Raw genomic sequence first — 19873 nt, 5'->3', positions numbered from 1 at the left:
GGGGCTGCACAGTCAGGGCCTGTGGAGGAGGAGAAATTGGTCTGTAGGCCTACTTTGTACCTGGTTAATTAAAACAACCAGTAAAAGAGTCTCATGGTGGTTTAACCTTTTAGCTGGCTTGCTAGAGCTAATTTCTGAGTCTGACCAATCGCCTCTTTGGGCCCAAAGATCCTGTCCTCACAGCCCTTGGGACTGGCCAAGAGCCTCACTTCCTCGCCCAGCTCCTCTGGAAATCTCGCTACTGTAATCTACCTGGAGAATGCTTCGTCTGCCCCCTTCACCAGGGAAGACTTGCCTTCTGAGAATGAATGCCTCAGAGTTGGAGTTCATGGGTTAAAGTTGGTTTCCACTTATTTTGTTTTCTTAGGAGAAAGGATGTGAGTTTTGGGGGAGGGGCTGAATTGCGGTATGTGGTGTTTTTAAAAAACTATGTTTTTGGCCCAAGCAGCTGAGTTGATTGAAGAAGCCCAGCAGCACCCGTTATGGAAATGGCTTATCTTGTGGTTCTCCAGAGTTGTGGCTAGAACATATTTGGTTTCCTGGCAAAACCATATAGGATTTTGAAATTTGATGGAGAAGGCTTCAAAGTTACCAAAATTGAAAAGAGCAGTGGCATCTGTATTCTCCTTCTGGCCCAGGAGTCTGGGTTTCTCTGAGGCTCACACCAATGTGAGTATCTGTTTTTTGACATAATAATGATAATTGTAATAATCACCTACATTTGTATAGAACTTTACAGTTTATGAAGAACATTCACATACATTATCTCATTCAATTCTTGTGGCTACATTTCTAGATAGGCAGGGACAATTAACTCTATTTTACAGAAGAGAAAATGAGGGCTCAGAGACGTTAAGTGACCTGGTCACACAGCTAGGAAGAGGCAGCATCAGAAGTTGAACCAAGGTTTTCTGACTCCAGACCAGGAAAGGCAGGGAGGTTTGCATCCAGTTTATGATGTGGACCTGCCATTGTGCTGGAATGCAGGCTCCCTGGGCACAGGGAGATGCAAGCAACCCAAGACTGTCCCGGGCGCAGCAGAGCCAGACTCTGTAGAAGATGAGACAACCTTCAAGGTGCAATTTGGGGCTTTGTGTAGGCTTTGCCCCTGTGGCCTTCTATGGCTGCTGTTTCTATTTGGTCTGTACAGTTGCCCTGTGAGGCAGCAGGGTGCGTAGCTGCTGTTAGCCCCATTTTACAGATGAGAAAACTGACATTTCAAGAGGTTGGGTGACTCACTCAACACCATTTATTCCTTATTCACAAAACAAATATGTATTGCATCCCTATGGGAGGTACATAGGGGACTGAGGTCACAGCTAGTGACTGGTGAAGGAAGGATATGAAGGCGAGTAAGAAGGGGGAACACAGCAGGTACTCAGCAACTCTCTGCTGAGTGAGGGCCCTGGAGGACAGCCCCCAGGTTGTAGATCTCTTTGTATCCACCACAGCAATGAGAACAAGGCAGGCTCAGGCCAATGTTCCAGAAAAACTCTGTTAGTCGTGTAAATAATGGTGATGACAATTGCTATCATTTATTGTGCTCCTGTTGTGTAGCAGATCATAGGCATTTTACCTGCACTATTTCTAATTGTCCTAGTTACCCCACTTTACAGATGGGAAAACTGAGACTCAGAGAGGTCAATGACTTTATCCCAAGTCACCCTGGGATTAAAAGTCAGGTCTGTTTGACTCCAAAGCCAGCACACTTTCCCCTGAACTACTCTGCCTCTCTATGAAAATGAGCTGTGAGAAACTTGCTGGAGAAGGATGGTGCCTGTTACTTTTGGGAAACTCATGGATAAAGAGGGTGAGGTGTGGAGGGGCCTTGGGTGGGCAGACAGGACCACAGCTCTGGGTAGAGAATCTTTAAGAGGGTGTGAGCCCCGCTGGTGGCAGCTGTGCCTGATGGGAGAGCAGGACGGGGCAAGGTGGGGTAGGCATCCTCTTCATGGCTCCTCCATCCAGCTGGCTTGAAGTCCTCAGAAGCCAGAGGTTGTTTTGTCCCCCTCGGATACACTGCTGGGAAGGTCCCACTGCCACAGGTCTTACGACCCTGTTACACAAAGATGAGTGACATCTTTTCCCAGAACTCCTGAAACCGCCAGCCTGCTTCCCCATCCCTCTTCCCTACTGTATTAATTTCCCAGGGCTGCCATAATAAATTACCTCAAACCAGGTGATTTAAAACAACAGACATATATTCTCTCACAGATGTGGAGACCAAAAGTCTGAAATCAAGGTGTTGATAGAGTTGGTTCCTTCTGGAGGCTGTGAGGGAGGATGGGTTCCTTGCCTCTCACCTAGATTCTGGTGGTTCCTGCTTGTCCTTGGCATTCCTTGGCTTGTAGATGCATCACTCCAGTCTCTCCCTCTGTCTTCACATCCCCTTCTCCCCCGTGTGCCTCTGTGTGTCCTCCTCTTCTGTCTAATCTCCCTCTGCCTCATTCTTTTTTTTTAATTAATTAAATTAATTAATTTATTTATTTTTGGCTGTTTTGGGTCTTCGTTGCTACACGCAGGCTTCTCATTGCAGTGGCTTCTCTTGTTGCAGAGCAAGGGCTCTAGGTGCATGGGCTTCGGTAGTTGTGGTTCACGGGCTCTAGAGCGCAGGCTCAGTAGTTGTGGCGCATGGGCTTAGTTGCTTCGCGGCATGTGGGATCTTCCCAGACCAGGGCTTGAACCCATGTCCCCTGCATTGGCAGGTGGATTCTTAACCATTGCACCACCAGGGAAGCCCCCTTTGCCTCATTCTTATAAGGAAAACTGTTATTGGATTTAGGGCCCTCTCAGGTAATCCAGGGTGATCTCATCTCAAGATCCTAAGTACATGACATCCCCAAAGACCCCTTTTCCACAGAAGGTCACATTCACAGGTTCTGGGGATTAGGACATGGACATATCTTTTTTGAGGGGCCACTCTTTGACCTGTGACACCTGCCACCCCTTTTTCCTCCTGGAGCTGCCTGAGACCTCTGGGGTCAGTGCCATCACTGAAGGCTGGGCCCTGTGCCAATGCAGCTGCCATTCCTCCTCAAGCAGCCCCCTGAGCCTTATGGTCAAGTGGGTCTTGGTCCCCCGTGGACCAGCAGTGGGAGGACCCCGTATTAAGAGCTCATAGAGCCTTTCTGCCCATGGACGCCGCTGAGTAAGCATCATTGACGTCTCCCCCACCTCCACTGCCGTCATGTCTAAGTCAGAGTCACCCAAAGAGCCCGAACAGCTGCGGAAGCTCTTCTTCGGAGGTTTGAGCTTTGAAACAACCGATGAGAGTCTGAGGAGCTATTCTGAGCAGTGGGGAGCGCTCACAGATTGTGTGGTAACGAGGGATCCAAACACCAAGCGCTCCAGAGGCTTCGGGTTTGTCACGTATGCCACTGTGGAGGAGGTGGATGTGGCCATGAATGCAGGGCCACACAAGGCGGATGGGAGAGTTGTAGAACCAAAGAGGGCCGTCTCAAGAGAAGATTCTCAAAGACCTGGTGCCCACTTAACTGTGAAAAAGATTTTTGTTGGTGGCATTAAAGGAGACACTGAAGAACATCACCTAAGAGATTATTTTGAACAGTACGGGAAAATTGAAGTGATTGAAATCATGACTGACCGAGGCAGTGGCAAAAAGAGAGGCTTTGCTTTCGTAACCTTTGATGACCATGACTCTGTAGACAAGATTGTCATTCTGAAATACCACACTGTGAATGGCCACAACTGTGAAGTAAGGAAAGCCCTATCTCAGCAAGAGATGGCTAGTGCTTCATCCAGCCAAAGAGGTCGAAGTGGTTCTGGAAACTTTGGTGGTGGTCACGGAGGTGGTTTTGGTGGGAGTGACAGCTTTGGTCGTGGAGGAGACTTCAGTGGTCGAGGTGGCTTTGGTGGCAGCCATGGTGGTGGTGGCTATGGTGGCAGTGGGGATGGCTATAATGGATTTGGTAATGATGGAAGCAATTTTGGAAGTGGTGGAAGCTACACTTGAAGTGGTGGCAGTTACAACAATCAATCTTCAAATTTTGGACCCATGAAAGGAGGAAACTTTGGAGGCAGAAGTTCTGGCCCCTATGGTGGTGGAGGCCCATACTTTGCCAAACCCCGAAACCAAGGTGGCAATGGTGGTTCCAGCAGCAGCAGTAGCTATGGCAGTGGCAGAAGGGTTTGATTACTGCCAGGGAGTAGTGTGCTACTACAGGCTTATCAACTCTTAAAAAACAAAATTCCAGTTCAAGCTCATGGCTAAAAGGAGCATCCTTATGAGGACCTTTATCTGAGCTACCGTGCACTTCATTTTCACTGCCATGCAGTAGTCATTAGCTGCTGTGCAGCTTGAATTAATCATTCAATTTTGTGAATGGACTTTTTAAAGATAAAATGCATTTAACTTGGAAAAAAAAAAAAAGAGCTCATAGAGCCCTGGGGTTAGCTGCTTTTGAACTTCGGAGCGGTAATTCCCACCTGGGACGTGCTGTCCTTGTCCTGCATGACATAGGCAGGCGAGAGGGTGTCCTTGGCAGGGCAGGGCCCCATGGGTCAGCCAGGCTGTGGTCTCCTGCCAGACCGCAGCTGGCACAGGTCCCTGACCATGTGGTGCCCCCTCCTGCCACCTCACCACCCTGCAGGGACCTGCTCTGCTCTTCTGCCCACATCGCCTCATACTTTCCTGCCCACCTCCTCTTAGGACGCTTCCTTTCTCCATGCCCTTGCTTGTCTGGTAATTTCTCTCTCCTCCCTCAAAGGTGGCACATCTTGTTTTTATTTATTTATTTATTTATTTATTTTTTTCACACACACACACTGTATTTTATTTTTACAAGAGATAAATCGACTGACACCAAGCATTGTACATGGGTGACCACAACAAAAGCAACAATGACTGCAATTACGAAACATGAAACACACTCATACTATGTCATAATATTGACATTCAGTCCAGTAATCCTCCACTGTAACAGCTCCTTTACTTTGCAGTGAAAATTGATTTGTATATTCTTTGCCTCTGAGTCCTTGTGGGATTTTTTTTTTTTTTTAAATTCAGACAGAAAGTCACAAAAATTATACTCATCCTCATCAGTTCACTCAGTCCCATGTAATTAATTTTTTTTTTTCATCTTGATCTTTTGTTAGCACTTTTATGAGTTCATCAGTTTTTCATTAGAGTTCTGAAAATGCTTATTCATTCAGTTCAGCAGTACAGTCCGTTACCAGAAACCTGTACTTGTCAGAGTCTTTTCCATAAATTTCTTGAAGATGAAACCCTTTTATAGGAACATATTTGCAAAATCATCAGAGTACACCCAGAACTGTCTGTAAATGACAAAAGACTTAAAAATGACCACGGTTAAAGATTTGATGAAAGTTCATAATAATGCAGTTGACAAGAAAATTAGTTATTTCTGAGATATACATTTTAAAGTAATAACTAGGATTATTACTTATAACATTATACCAGAACATATAAGATTTTTAGAAATTTCATGTAATGTCTGAAACATTTATATTAACATATTTCCATACATATTTCCATACAAGTACAAATATAAGATTTTTAGAAATTTCATGTAATGTCTGAAACATTTATATTAACATATTTCCATACATATTTCCATACAAATACAAATATAAGATTTTTAGAAATTTCATGTAATGTCTGAAATATTTATATTAACATATTTACATACATATTTCCATACAAATACAAATATAAGATTTTTAGAAATTTCATGTAATGTCTGAAACATTTATATGAACATATTTCCATACAAATAACCCAATGAAAGTTTAGTATTAGTTGTTTTGTTTGTTTTTTTATACTGCAGGTTCTTATTAGGCATCAGTTTTATACACATCAGTGTATACATGTCAATCCCAATCGCCCAATTCAGCACACCACCATCCCCACCCCACCGCAGTTTTCCCCCCTTGGTGTCCATATGTCCATTCTCTACATCTGTGTCTCAACTTCTGCCCTGCAAACTGGCTCATCTGTACCATTTTTCTAGGTTCCGCATACATGCATTAATATACGATATTTGTTTTTCTCTTTCTGACTTACTTCACTCTGTATGACAGTCTCTAGATCCATCCACGTCTCAACAAATGACTCAATTTCGTTCCTTTTTAGGGCTGAGTAATATTCCATTGTATATATGTACCACAACTTCTTTATCCATTCGTCTGTTGATGGGCATTTAGGTTGCTTCCATGACCTGGCTATTGTAAATAGTGCTGCAATGAACATTCGGGTGCATGTGTCTTTTTGAATTACGGTTTTCTCTGGGTATATGCCCAGTAGTGGGATTGCTGGGTCATATGGTAATTCTATTTTTAGTTTTTTAAGGAACCTCCATATTGTTCTCCATAGTGGCTGTATCAATTTACATTCCCACCAACAGTGCAAGAGGGTTCCCTTTTCACCACACCCTCTCCAGCATTTGTTGTTTGTAGATTTTCTGATGATGCCCATTCTAACAGGAGTGAGGTGATACCTCATTGTAGTTTTGATTTGCATTTCTCTAATAATTAGTGATGTTGAGCATCTTTTCATGTGCTTCGTGGCCGTCTGTATGTCTTCTTTGGAGAAATGTCTATTTAGGTCTTCTGCCCATTTTTGGATTGGGGTGTTTGTTTCTTTGATATTGAGCTGAATGAGCTGTTTATATATTTTGGAGATTAATCCTTTGTCCGTTGATTCATTTGCAAATATTTTCTCCCATTCTGAGGGTTGTCTTTTCGTCTTGTTTATGGTTTCCTTTGCTGTGCAAAAGCTTTTAAGTTTCAGTAGGTCCCACTTGTTTATTTTTGTTTTTATTTCCATTACTCTAGGAGGTGGATCAAAAAAGATCTTGCTGTGATTTATGTCAAAGAGTGTTCTTCCTATGTTTTCCTCTAAGAGTTTTATAGTGTCCAGTCTTATATTTAGGTCTCTAATCCATTTTGAGTTTATTTTTGTGTATGGTGTTAGGGAGTATTCTAATTTCATTCTTTTACATGTAGCTGTCCAGTTTTCCCAGCACCACTTATTGAAGAGACTGTCTTTTCTCCATTGTATATCTTTGCCTCCTTTGTCATAGATTAGTTGACCATAGGTGCATGGGTTAATCTCTGGGCTTTCTATCTTGTTCCATTGATCTATGTTTCTGTTTTTGTGCCAGTACCATATTGTCTTGATTACTGTAGCTTTGTAGTATAGTCTGAAGTCAGGGAGTCTGATTCCTCCAGCTCCATTTTTTTGCCTCAAGACTGCTTTGCCTATTCGGGGTCTTTTGTGTCTCCATACAAATTTTAAGATGATTTGTTCTAGCTCCGTAAAAAATGCCATTGGTAATTTGATAGGGATTGCATTGAATCTGTAGATTGCTTTGGGTAGTATACTCATTTTCACAATGTTGATTCTTCCAATCCAAGAACATGGTATATCTCTCCATCTGTTGGAATCATCTTTAATTTCTTTCATCAGTGTCTTATAGTTTTCTGCATACAGGTCTTTTGTCTCCCTAGGTAGGTTTATTCCTAGGTATTTTATTCTTTTTGTTGCAATGGTAAATGGGAGTGTTTCCATAATTTCTCTTTCAGATTTTTCATCATTAGTGTATAGGAATGCAAGAGATTTCTGTGCATTAATTTTGTATCCTGCAACTTTACCATATTCATTAATTAGCTCTAGCAGTTTTCTGGTGGCAGTTTTAGGATTCTCTATGTATAGTATCATGTCATCCGCAAACAGTGACAGTTTTACTTCTTCTTTTCCAATTTGTATTCCTTTTATTTCTTTTTCTTCTCTGATTGCCGTGGCTAGGACTTCCAAAACTATTTTGAATAATAGTGGTGAGAGTGGACATCCTTGTCTCGTTCCTGATCTTAGAGGAAATGCTTTCAGTTTTTCACCATTGAGAATGATGTTTGCTGTGGGTTTGTCATATATGGCCTTTATTATGTTGAGGTAGGTTCCCTCTATGCCCACTTTCTGGAGAGTTTTTATCAGAAATGGGTGTTGAATTTTGTCAAAAGCTTTTTCTGCATCTATTGAGATGATCATATGGTTTTTATTCTTCAATTTGTTAATATGGTGTATCACATTGATTGATTTGCGTATATTGAAGAATCCTTGCATCCCTGGGATAAATCCCACTTGATCATGGTGTATGATCCTTTTAATGTGCTGTTGGATTCTGTTTGCTAGTATTTTGTTGAGGATTTTTGCATCTATATTCATCAGTGATATTGGTCTGTAATTTTCTTTTTTTGTAGTGTCTTTGTCTGGTTTTGGTATCAGGGTGATGGTGGCCTCATAGAATGAGTTTGGGAGTGTTCCTTCCTCTGCAATTTTTTGGAAGAGTTTGAGAAGGATGGGTGTTAGCTCTTCTCTAAATGTTTGATAGAATTCACCTGTGAAGCCATCTGGTCCTGGACTTTTGTTTGTTGGAAGATTTTTAATCACAGTTTCAATTTCATTACTTGTGATTGGTCTGTTCATATTTTCTGTTTCTTCCTGGTTCAGTCTTGGAAGGTTATACCTTTCTAAGAATTTGTCCATTTCTTCCAGGTTGTCCATTTTATTGGCATAAAGTTGCTTGTAGTAGTCTCTTAGGATGCTTTGTATTTCTGTGGTGTCTGTTGTAACTTCTCCTTTTTCATTTCTGATTTTATTGATTTGAGTCCTCTCCCTCTTTTTCTTGATGAGTCTGGCTAATGGCTTATCAATTTTGTTTATCTTCTCAAAGAACCAACTTTTAGTTTTATTGATCTCTGCTATTGTTTTCTTTGTTTCTATTTCATTTATTTCTGCTCTGATCTTTATGATTTCTTTCCTTCTGCTAACTTTGGGTTTTGTTTGTTCTTCTTTCTCTAGTTTCTTTAGGTGTAAGGTTAGATTGTTTACTTGAGATTTTTCTTGTTTCTTTAGGTAGGCTTGTATAGCTATAAACTTCCCTCTTAGAACCGCTTTTGCTGCATCCCATAGGTTTTGGGTTGTCGTGTTTTCATTGTCATTTGTCTCTAGGTATTTTTTGATTTCCTCTTTGATTTCTTCAGTGATCTCTTGGTTATTTAGTAACGTATTGTTTAGCCTCCATGTGTTTGTCCTTTTTACGTTTTTTTCCCTGTAATTCATTTCTAATCTCATAGCGTTGTGGTCAGAAAAGATGCTTGATATGATTTCAATTTTCTTAAATTTACTGAGGCTTGATTTGTGACCCAAGATGTGATCTATCCTGGAGAATGTTCCGTGTGCACTTGAGAAGAACGTGTAATCTGCTGTTTTTGGATGGAATGTCCTATATATATCAATTAAATCTATCTGGTCTATTGTGTCATTTAAAGCTTCTGTTTCCTTATTTATTTTCATTTTGGATGATCTGTCCATTGGTGTAAGTGAGGTGTTAAAGTCCCCCACTATTATTGTGTTACTGTCGATTTCCTCTTTTATAGCTGTTAGCAGTTGCCTTATGTATTGAGGTGCTCCTATGTTGGGTGCATATATATTTATAATTGTTATATCTTCTTCTTGGATTGATCCCTGGATCATTATGTAGTGTCCTTCCTTGTCTCTTGTAACATTCTTTATTTTAAAGTCTATTTTATCTGATATGAGTATAGCTACTCCAGCTTTCTTTTGATTTCCATTTGCATGGAATATCTTTTTCCATCCCCTCACTTTCAGTCTGTATGTGTCCCTAGGTCTAAAGTGGGTCTCTTGTAGACAGCATATATATGGGTCTTGTTTTTGTATCCATTCAGCCAGTCTATGTCTTTTGGTTGGGGCATTTAATCCATTCACGTTTAAGGTAATTATCGATATGTATGTTCCTATGACCATTTTCTTAATTGTTTTGGGTTTGTTTTTGTAGGTCCTTTTCTTCTCTTGTGTTTCCCACTTAGAGAAGTTCCTTTAGCATTTGTTGTAGAGCTGGTTTGGTGGTGCTGAATTCTCTTAGCTTTTGCTTGTCTGTAAAGCTTTTGATTTCTCCATCAAATCTAAATGAGATCCTTGCCGGGTAGAGTAATCTTGGTTGTAGGTTCTTCCCTTTCATCACTTTAAGTATATCATGCCACTCCCTTCTGGCTTGCAGAGTTTCTGCTGAGAAATCAGCTGTTAACCTTATGGGAGTTCCCTTGTATGTTATTTGTCGTTTTTCCCTTGCTGCTTTCAATAATTTTTCTTTGTCTTTAATTTTTGCCACTTTGATTACTATGTGTCTCGGCGTGTTTCTCCTTGGGTTTATTCTGTATGGGACTCTCTGTGCTTCCTGGACTTGGGTGGCTATTTCCTTTCCCATGTTAGGGAAGTTTTCGACTATAATCTCTTCAAATATTTTCTCTGGTTCTTTCTCTCTCTCTTCTCCTTCTGGGACCCCTATAATGCGAATGTTGTTGCATTTAATGTTGTCCCAGAGGTCTCTTAGGCTGTCTTCATTTCTTTTCATTCTTTTTTCTTTAGTCTGTTCCGCAGCAGTGAATTCCATCATTCTGTCTTCCAGGTCACTTATCCGTTCTTCTGCCTCAGTTATTCTGCTATTGATTCCTTCTAGTGTAGTTTTCATTTCAGTTATTGTATTGGTCATCTCTGTTTGTTTGTTCTTTAATTCTTCTAGGTCTTTGTTAATCATTTCTTGCATCTTCTCAATCTTTGCCTCCATTCTTATTCCAAGGTCCTGGATCATCTTCACTATCATTATTCTGAATTCTTTTTCTGGAAGGTTGCCTATCTCCACTTCATTTAGTTGTTTTTCTGGGGTTTTTTTCTTGTTCCTTCATCTGGTACATAGCCCTCTGCCTTTTCATCTTCTCTATCTTTCTGTAACTGTCCTTGTTTTTATTTAATGGTTTGACTTTTCTGAGGGATCAGATCTGTTTTTTCAGTTAGACGTCAGCTCCCCCGTGGTACCTTGCCTGTGGTCTTTGGTAAATATTCAGTACCTATTGGTAAATACCATTGGCTGCTCACCTGGCGTAGGAAAGTGTTTTGGGCTCCTGGCCTTGCCCAGGACCTGAAATCTCCTTCAGAGACCTGAGAGCTATTGGGACAATCACACAGTGTTCAACCTGAAAGGGACCTTCGAGAGTATTTAATAATCCAACACGGGTTTTCCAGAAGAAGAAATGAAAACCCAGGAGGGGGTGATTTGTTCCTAAATTATCTGGTGGCTTTGAACAAGTCACTCACTTCCTGTGTTTTCATTTCTTCCTCTGGAAACCAGAGTGTTGGACTGTTAAGTACTCTCAAAGCTCCCTTTTAGGTTGAACATTGGATGATTGTCCCAACAGCCCTCAGGTCTCTGAAGGATGGTGTGTGATACGGCAGGAAGTTTTTCCCCATGCCTGAGGGAGGGTCGGAGATACTCACTCCTCCACCTCTGCCCGCAGCACTGCTGTCTCCTCAGGTAGTACTAGAACACCAGGCTGCAGGATGGATCACACTTTTCTCTGTAAGCAGTCTTGAAGATAACCCCACTTCCCAAGGGTCAGGTGCTCTGGGATGCGGGAAGGCCATCTTGGAGCCCTTGGTTAGAGGAAAATGAAGTAAATGAACACTTGACCGGAGTCACTGCACCTCCAGGGAGGACTCAGGCAGCCAAGCCTCCGGCTCAGAACCCTGGCTGGAAGGTCTTTCTTTCTGACAAAGCTGCCAGTCACACCCAAAGAAGGTTGGGATTTGTTAAGTGCCAATGACTAATTAGTCCTGAGGCGGGAGATCTCTACCCGCTCACGATGGTATCATGATTTATTCATGTGAGGTTGGAACACTTACAGGGACTGGACCTTTGTTTCCTGTGGCTTCCATGTCATGTGCAGCCAACTGTATTTTTCCAGAATGGATAATTTCTCAAATCTAACTTGCTTTCCCAGTTGCCGCCAGGAAACTTATAACTCTGGTCACTCAACAGCGCCCCCCTTCCTGGGTCTGCAGTTGTTTTGGAAGGAATGCATCCTTATCTGGGCCTCAGTTCCTTTCCTAGCTATGCAGGCGCTGGGCTAGCTGCTATCTCAAGGCCTTCCAGCCCTTAGGTTCTTTACTTTTTCTTGCCCCTTTTCCCAGCGGACACTTCTGTTTTCTTAAGGGATGTGCGTCCATAGAGCTGCTGCAAGGAAATCAGAGACATCTCAGCTGCTGGGAAGCCCTATGCCTGGTTTCACGTTTCTTCCCAATTACTAAGTCTTAAAGGCACCTAGTGTCCTTTAAGCTGCCAGTTTCTGCCTTTCAAGATCACGCAGACTCACTTAATGGCTAAAATCTCAGTAAGGAAGAACAAGGAAGAACAAGGTCTCAGCCCTGAGGCAGAGTTAAGGCAGGCTCACTCCACTCTGTATTCCCTCAGAATGAAGGGTAGGACCTGTCTCACTCCACAGGACGTTTGCAGTGTCACTGTGACTGCTTCCTGCACTCTGGCCGTGGAAGTGATTTGGCTCCTCAGTGATTTGGTTGCCACCTTGTGGATCGTCTGGGGGTAGGGGTGGCAGGGGCCTCAGGCCTTATAGGGTCTAAAAATGGTTTTGCTTCCGTGCTTTCTTTTTGTCTGTTTGCCATTATGATGACACCGGAGATATAATTTATATCCTGTTTTCCCCAATTACACTGCACTGTAAACACTGCCCTCTCATTTCCTTGGGGAATATATTTATCGGCCAGGTGACATGATCAGGTTAACTTTAATAGTTGAAAAAGAAAACTAGTGGATAAAAAAAAAAATCAAATAGTGCACTGAAAAGTTTCCTCCCCCATCCTCCTGAATCTTTCTAGCCCCAGGCCTCAGAAGGGACCATTATTAAGTTTCCATATATCCTTCCAGAAACTGTCTGTGCATACACAGCCATACATATGCACGTTCTGTATTTTTTTAAATGTAGATTGGATCAGACTGTACATGTAGATGGGATCAGGATGTTGTTCTGCAATTTGATTTTTTAATCTTGTGCATTTTCCCAGATCCGTGTGTGTGTGTGTGTATGTGTGTGTGTGAGATGTTCCTTTTAACAGCTGCATAGACCAACTATGGATGGACCATAATGAGTTTAACCGGTGACATTGAGGTTGTTACTACAATGCGCATCCTTGTATATACATCTGCATACCTCATTTACTCACCTTCTATCTGCCAAGTATGGTTCTAGACACTGAGGATTCTGCAGTAAAAAAGACAAACTCCAGTGCCACACTCATACCAGTATAATTGTTAGATAAATTCTGGAAAGTGGAATTCACATTTAATGAATGCACGTAAGCCATGTAGAATATTTTGTCGAATGTTTGATGAGTGTTTGAATTTTTGGCTGCCTGAAACTTTCTCCCTTACACTTGCCCCCGACCACGGTATCAGTACCCTCTCCTCAGCCTCCCAGTGGTTAAAGGACCATTTACTGAGGCTTCAGGAAGGTCACTACAGCAGTGCTGGGTGATGACAGTAACATGTGTTTGCTGACACTTTTCTTTCTTAACTGACGTATAGTTGATTTATAGTACTATATTAGTTTCAGGTGTATAACATAGTGATTCAATATTTTTTAGATTATACTCAATTTAAAGTTATTATAAATATTGGCTATATTCCCTGTGCTGTACAATATATTCTTGTAGCTTATTTCTTTTATACATAGTAGTTTGTACCTCTTAATCCCCTATTCCTATTTTATCCCTTCTCCCTTCCCTCTCCTCAGTGGTGACCACTAGTTTGTTCTCTATGTCTGTGAGTCTCTTTCTGTTTCGTTATATTCACTTGTTTGTTTTATTTTTTAGATTCCATATATAAGTGATAGCATACAATATTTGTCTTTCTCTGTCTGACTTATTTCACTAAGCATTAATACCCTCCAAGTCCATCCATGTTTTTGCAAATGGCAAAATTTCATTTTTTTTTGTATTTTATTTTATTTTATTGAAGTATAGTTGACTTACAATGTTGTGTTAGTTTCTGGTGTGCAGCAAAATGATTCAGTTATATATATGTGTGTGTGTATATATATATTCTTTTTCAAATTCTTTTCCATTATAGTTTATTACAGGATACTGAATATAGTTCCTTGTGCTATGCAGTAGAACCTTCTTGTTTATCTATTTTATATATAGTAGTTTGTATATCTGTTAATTCCAAACTCCTAATTTATCCCTCCCCACCTTCCCCTTTGGTAACCATAAATTTGTTTTCTATGTCTGTAAGTTTCTTTCTGTTTTGTAAATAAGTTCCTTTGTATCATTTTTTTAGATTCCACATATAAGTGATATCATATGATATTTGTATTTCTCTGTCTGACTTCAATTAATATGATAATCTCTAGGTCTATCCATGTTGCTGCAAATGGTATTATTTCATTCTTTTTTATGGCTGAGTAATATTCCATTGTATATATATACCACATCTTCTTTATCTGTTCATCTGTCAACGGACACATAGGTTGCTTCTATGTATTGGCTATTATAAATAACGCTGCTATGAACTTTGGGGTGCATGTAACTTTTCGAATTAGTGTTTCTGTTTTCATTGTATATATACCTAGGAGTAGAATTGCTGGATCTGTAGTTCTGTTTTTAGTTTTTTGAAGACCCTCCATACTGTTCTCCATAGTGGCCGCACCAGTTTACATTCCCACCAACAGTATATGAGCGTTCCCTTTTCTCCACATCCTCACCAACATTTGTTATTTATAGACTTTTTGATGCTAGTCATTCTGACAGGTGTGAGGTGATATCTCACTGTGGCTTTGATTTGCATTTCTTTGGTGATTAGCAGTGTTGAGCATCTTTTCATTTACCTGTTGGCCAACTGAAAAATGTCTATTCAGGCCTTTTGCCCATTTTTAATAGGTGTATATATATATATATATATATATATATATATGTATAGAGAGAGAGAGAGAGAGAGAGTTGTATGAGCTTTTTATGTATTTTGGATGTTAACTCCTTATCAGTCAAATCATTTGCAAGTATTTTCTCCCATTCCGTAGGCTGTCTTTTTGTTTTGTTGATGGTTACCTTTGCTGTGAAAAAGGCTGGCACTTTTAAGTTCCTTGAGGTACAGCTTTGCCATGTGTCCTCACAATTGCGTGAGGAAGTCAGAGTGGCTGGTTTGCACTTTACAGAAGGAACTGGGGCACAGAGAGGTAAGACTGAGCTAAGGTTGATGAAGGGAGTCCTAGCTCCCCACAAAGCTGGCTGGTAGCAAGGCTGGGATGAGGACTCAGGAAGAGGGACTCTGCTTCCTGGGACTACTTCAAGGAGTGCTCAGAGTTCCTGCCATTTAAATGAAAGCATTTTACAAACAACCCAATCAAAAAATGGGCAGAAGACCTAAATAGACATTTCTCTAAGGAAGACATACAAATGACCAAGAGGCACATGAAAAGATGCTCAACATCACTAATTATTAGAGAAATGCAAATCAAGACTACAATGAGGTATCACCTGACACCAGTCAGACTATCCATCATCAAAAAATCTAAAAACAACAAATGCTGGAGATGGTGTGGAGAAAAGGGAACCCTCTTGCACTGTTGGTGGGAATGTAAATTGATACAGCCACTATGGAGAACAGTATGGAGATGCTTTAAAAAACTAAAGATAGAATTACCATGTGACCCAGCAATCCCACTCCTGGGCATATACCCAGAGAAAACCATAATTCAAAGAGACACATGCACCCCAATGTTCATTGCAGCACTGTTTACAATAGCCAGGACATGGAAGCAACCTAAATGTCCATTGACAGACGAATGGATAAAGAAGATGTGGTACATATATACAATGGAATATTACTCAGCCATAAAAAGGAACGAAATTGGGTCATTTCTAGAGATGTGGATGGACCTAGAGATTGTCATACAACGTGAAGTAAGTCAGAAAGAGAAAAACAAATATCGTATATTAATGCATATATGTGGAATCTAGAAAAATGGTACAGGTGAACCTGTTTGCAAGGCAGAAATAGAGACACAGATGTAGAGAACAAACGTATGGACACCAAGGGGGTAAAGCCGGGGGGTGGTGGGATGAATTGGGAGATGGGGATTGACATATATGCACTAATATGTATAAAATAGATAAATAATAAGAACCTGCTGTATTAAAAAAATTAAATTTTAAAAAAATGCAAGCGTTTTAAAGCTGGAAGATGAAGTTAGTGTTTTTCTTTTCACTTCGTTCTAAAGGGCTTGCATTTCATGAATTCACTTAGAGCTGCTCTGTGCAATGCAGTAGCCAGCGGCCACGTGGGACTACTTAAGTTTAAATGTAAAGTAATTAAAATTAAATAAAGTTACAATAGGTTGCTCAGTCATGGTAGCCACCTTTCAAGTGCTCAGGATTCACATGTGGCTAGTGGCTACTGCATTGGACAGTGCTCACTGGATACTTCCATCATCCACAGCCCTGACTTCAAGTGTCCATAAGGCTGTAATGTTATTTTTCTCCTAAACACTTGAATGTTTGTAGGTGGAATTTTTGAGATCATCTTCACTCTCTAACTTTACAGGTAGGGAAAAGGGGGTGCACAGATGGGAGGTGACTAGCTGCTCATGGTCACACAGCTGAGGGTGCAAAGCTATAATTAGAACCAGACCTCCTCCTATGTTTCTTCCACTTCAACCTGCCTCATTTATCCTGAGGACACTTTCTTTTCTTTTTTTTTTTAACTGGGGTATAGTTGTTTTACAATGTTGTGTTAGTTTCTACGGTACAGCGAAATGGAGTTCCCTGTGCTATACAGCAGGTTTTCACTAGTTATCTATTTTATACATATTAGAGACCTCCTGTAGGAGATTAGAATGATTAAAGTACAAACTGAAAATAAAGATGATTGAGAAGGCAGGCAGGCGGAGCCTTTGCCTGAAGGTGGCCTCTGTGGTTAGGAGTGATGAGAAACCACTGGTTTAAGACTGAGAGCCAAGTGGGGAACATTGTCATACTGAAAGGGTCAAGAATGCCTGTACCCCATGACTCATAGATTTTATCCTCCACTCAACCTCTGGCTCCTGAAAACTGTAGTTAGGAAGATGAGCAGAGAGTACTAAGCAGTTGATAACTGTTGTTAGTACTAGTAGTAATACTAATAACACAACAGTTGTCAACTGCTTAGTACTCTGCCAATTTTCCTAACTACACTTTTTAATTTTGGTGGTGGTAGTAGTAGTAGTAGTAGTAGTAGTAGTAGTAGTAGTAGTAGTAGTAATAAACAGGAAGACACGAGTTAAAAATTATGTCCATAGGCAGTCCTTAAAGGTGGAGGGAACTTTCTGGTATACCAAGATAATACTCTTGTGTGTTTATGCTAGTGATTCTCAAATGTTAGTGGATATTGGAGTTCCCCTAGAGGGCTTGTTAAACCATAGATGTTGGACCCCATCCCCAGCGTTTTGATTCAGGAAATCTGGGGTAGGGCCTGAGAATTTGCATTTCTAACAAGTTCCCGGATGATGCTTATGCTGCTGGTTTGGGGGGCATACTTTGAAAAGCACTGGTCTATACCTTTAGGTGCTAAAGAGAACTCAGCTTAATTTTCAGTGGCACAGATTTACATTTCTAACCCCCTTTTACAGACCCTCCTACCTATGCCCCAACTGTGCCCCACCTAGAACCAGCCTCTGTACCACTCGGAAAACAGTTTTGTCATTACTAACCACGTCTGTGTTTCAGATTTTCAGACCTAACCACCAGTAAGTCTTGAGCTTCTACAATGTGCCGGTTTTACAGTGGGTGTGGTGGGTCACACTGATGAAGTGTAAGATATTGCCCTGCCCTTAAGAAGATTAATCTAGTTTGTGGGTGAGAAAAGCACGAACACTGGAAAGAAAAGGGTACAAAGAGATAACTGTCTTTTTGTATACTCAACTTTGTAAGCTGACACATTCAGAGGCGAGGATCCCTGGGGGTTGGCATGGTCAGGGAAGCTTCCAGGAGGAGTTAGAACTTGAACTTAAGCAGAGGTAGGATTTGAGTAGGCAGAAGGTATCTCAGAATAGGCAAACGGGCAAACAGGAGAAGCCCCGAGGTGGGAATGTGTGTGTTGGGTTGTCCTTGCTGGGAAGCCAGAGTACAAGGGCCCTGGGACCAGGCCAAGGCGCCCAGCCTTGACGGGAAGGGAAGACAGGTCTTGAGCAGAAGAGAATGTGATGATATAAGTGTTTCAGGAAGATGGACTCGGGGATGTGTGGGGTCGACTGGGAATGTAGGTGGAGGACTGTGGGCACGAATGCTGACGAGGAGGTTGTGCTAAGTGTATTCATCTGTAAAAGCCTAGCTCTAGAGGGGGGTGGGTATGAAGAGAGTCTAGTCAATTTCATTCACAAAATATGTACTGCAGCCCTACAGGGGGTCCAGCATTGTATTAGGTACCTGGGGGTACAAGGATGGGTGATTACAGGCTCTGCTGGAGGATCTCACAGTTTAGTGAGGAAGAGGAATATACAAAGAGAGAATTTCAGTAAAATGTGCTGAATGCTATGATGGAGGTGTGCACCAGAGGTGGAAACAGAGGAAAGCCTCATGTCCAGGACACAAAGAACATTTCTTTTTTTTTTTTTTGAATTTTATTTTACTTATTTTTATACAGCAGGTTCCTTTTTTAAAATTTTTCGTAATGTTTCATTTTATTTTATTCTATTTATTTATTTTTGGCTGCGTTGAGTTTTTGTTGCTGCGCACGGGCTTTCTTCTAGTTGCGGTGAGCAGGGGCTGCTCTTTGTTGCGGTGCGTGGACTTCTCACTGCGGTGGCTTCTCTTGTTGCGGAGCATGGGCTCTAGGTGTGCAGGCTTCAGTAGTTGTGGCACTTGGGCTCAGTAGTTGTGGCTCGCAGGCTTAGTTGCTCCGCGGCATGTGGGATCTTCCTGGACCAGGGCTCGAACCCATGTCCCCTGCATTGGCAGGTGGATTCTTAACCACTGTGCCACCAGGGATGCCCCAGCAGGTTCTCATTAGTTATCTATTTTATACATATTAGTGTATATATGTCAATTCCAATCTCCCAATTCATCCCACCACCACCACCACCACCACCTCTCACTGCTTTCCCCCCTTGGTGTCCATACGTTTGAAGAACATTTCTAAGGAAAGATCAGGAGTGACAATAAATTCTGGCCGACTTTCCTGTGCTCCTTTTGACAAAGAGGAGGTCTTACGTTTGCAGACTAAGAAGAGGTTCCTGCCCTTTCCTCGCCGTTGCCTGTCATGTTCTTGGTGACCCTGTAGCCCAGTGACGTGTGGTAGAAACTGCTGACCAACCCCCCTCCCAGTTCACCCCTGATTGGATAATTACAGTTGTTGATGAAAAAGTAATCAGTGGATCTAAGAAAGAAATGGAAAATTTTACTTGAGCCAGATTGAGGATTATAACCTGGGAAGAGCATCTCAGAAAGCTCTAAGAACTCTTGCACCCATTAGAAATCAAAATACAGTTACATAAGTTTTTTGAGACAGAGAGCTGTACATCAATGACGTATTATTGACAGTTCACACAATCCAGATCTAAGTGTCAGTGTGGCCCCTTATAAGATCAAGAAGGAACGTTATCTTTTAAGGAGTTGTCTTGTTGCTGGGAGAATGTTGCTCTTTATGGTTGAGCAGGTATTCCTGTTGATGGGGGAGGTTTGGTCAATGCATAATGCGGATACACACTGCACACTAGAGGGGAGAGAGGGGCCAAAGGGCAGAGAAAATTTTTTATGCTTAAAGTTTTCTTGTCTTGCCATAAAATATGAATTTTATTTCACACAGTGTTCTGCTGCGCTGGTTGGGGGTGTCCATTCGAGTGTTTATTTTCTCTGTCTCTCTCTTCTACTGTTAAACAACACAGGAAGTTTTGAAAGGGAGGTTTTCACTTAACTATTCATCATCCTAGCACATTTTTGCCTCTGTGTTCTCTACTATTTTTTGGCCACACAAGTGTGTTTAAACAAAATGAA

General features: G+C 41.4%; 1 protein-coding gene and 1 pseudogene across 4 annotated transcripts in view; both read left to right on the top strand.

The window, feature by feature from the left end:
• Window positions 1–19873, top strand: part of DAPK2 (death associated protein kinase 2) — a 128647-nt gene that overhangs the window by 28799 nt on the left and 79975 nt on the right. The window lies entirely within an intron of this gene.
• On the top strand, window positions 687–4744 carry LOC309624819 (heterogeneous nuclear ribonucleoprotein A1 pseudogene; annotated as a pseudogene). Its single transcript has one exon. The product of its transcript is annotated as a heterogeneous nuclear ribonucleoprotein A1 pseudogene (transcript).

The sequence above is a fragment of the Balaenoptera borealis genome, assembly GCF_965194805.1.
Source record: "Balaenoptera borealis genome assembly, chromosome: 3".
NCBI lineage: Eukaryota > Metazoa > Chordata > Mammalia > Artiodactyla > Balaenopteridae > Balaenoptera > Balaenoptera borealis.
Note: the sequence above shows the minus strand (reverse complement) of the source record. Positions and strands in the feature narration are given on the sequence as shown.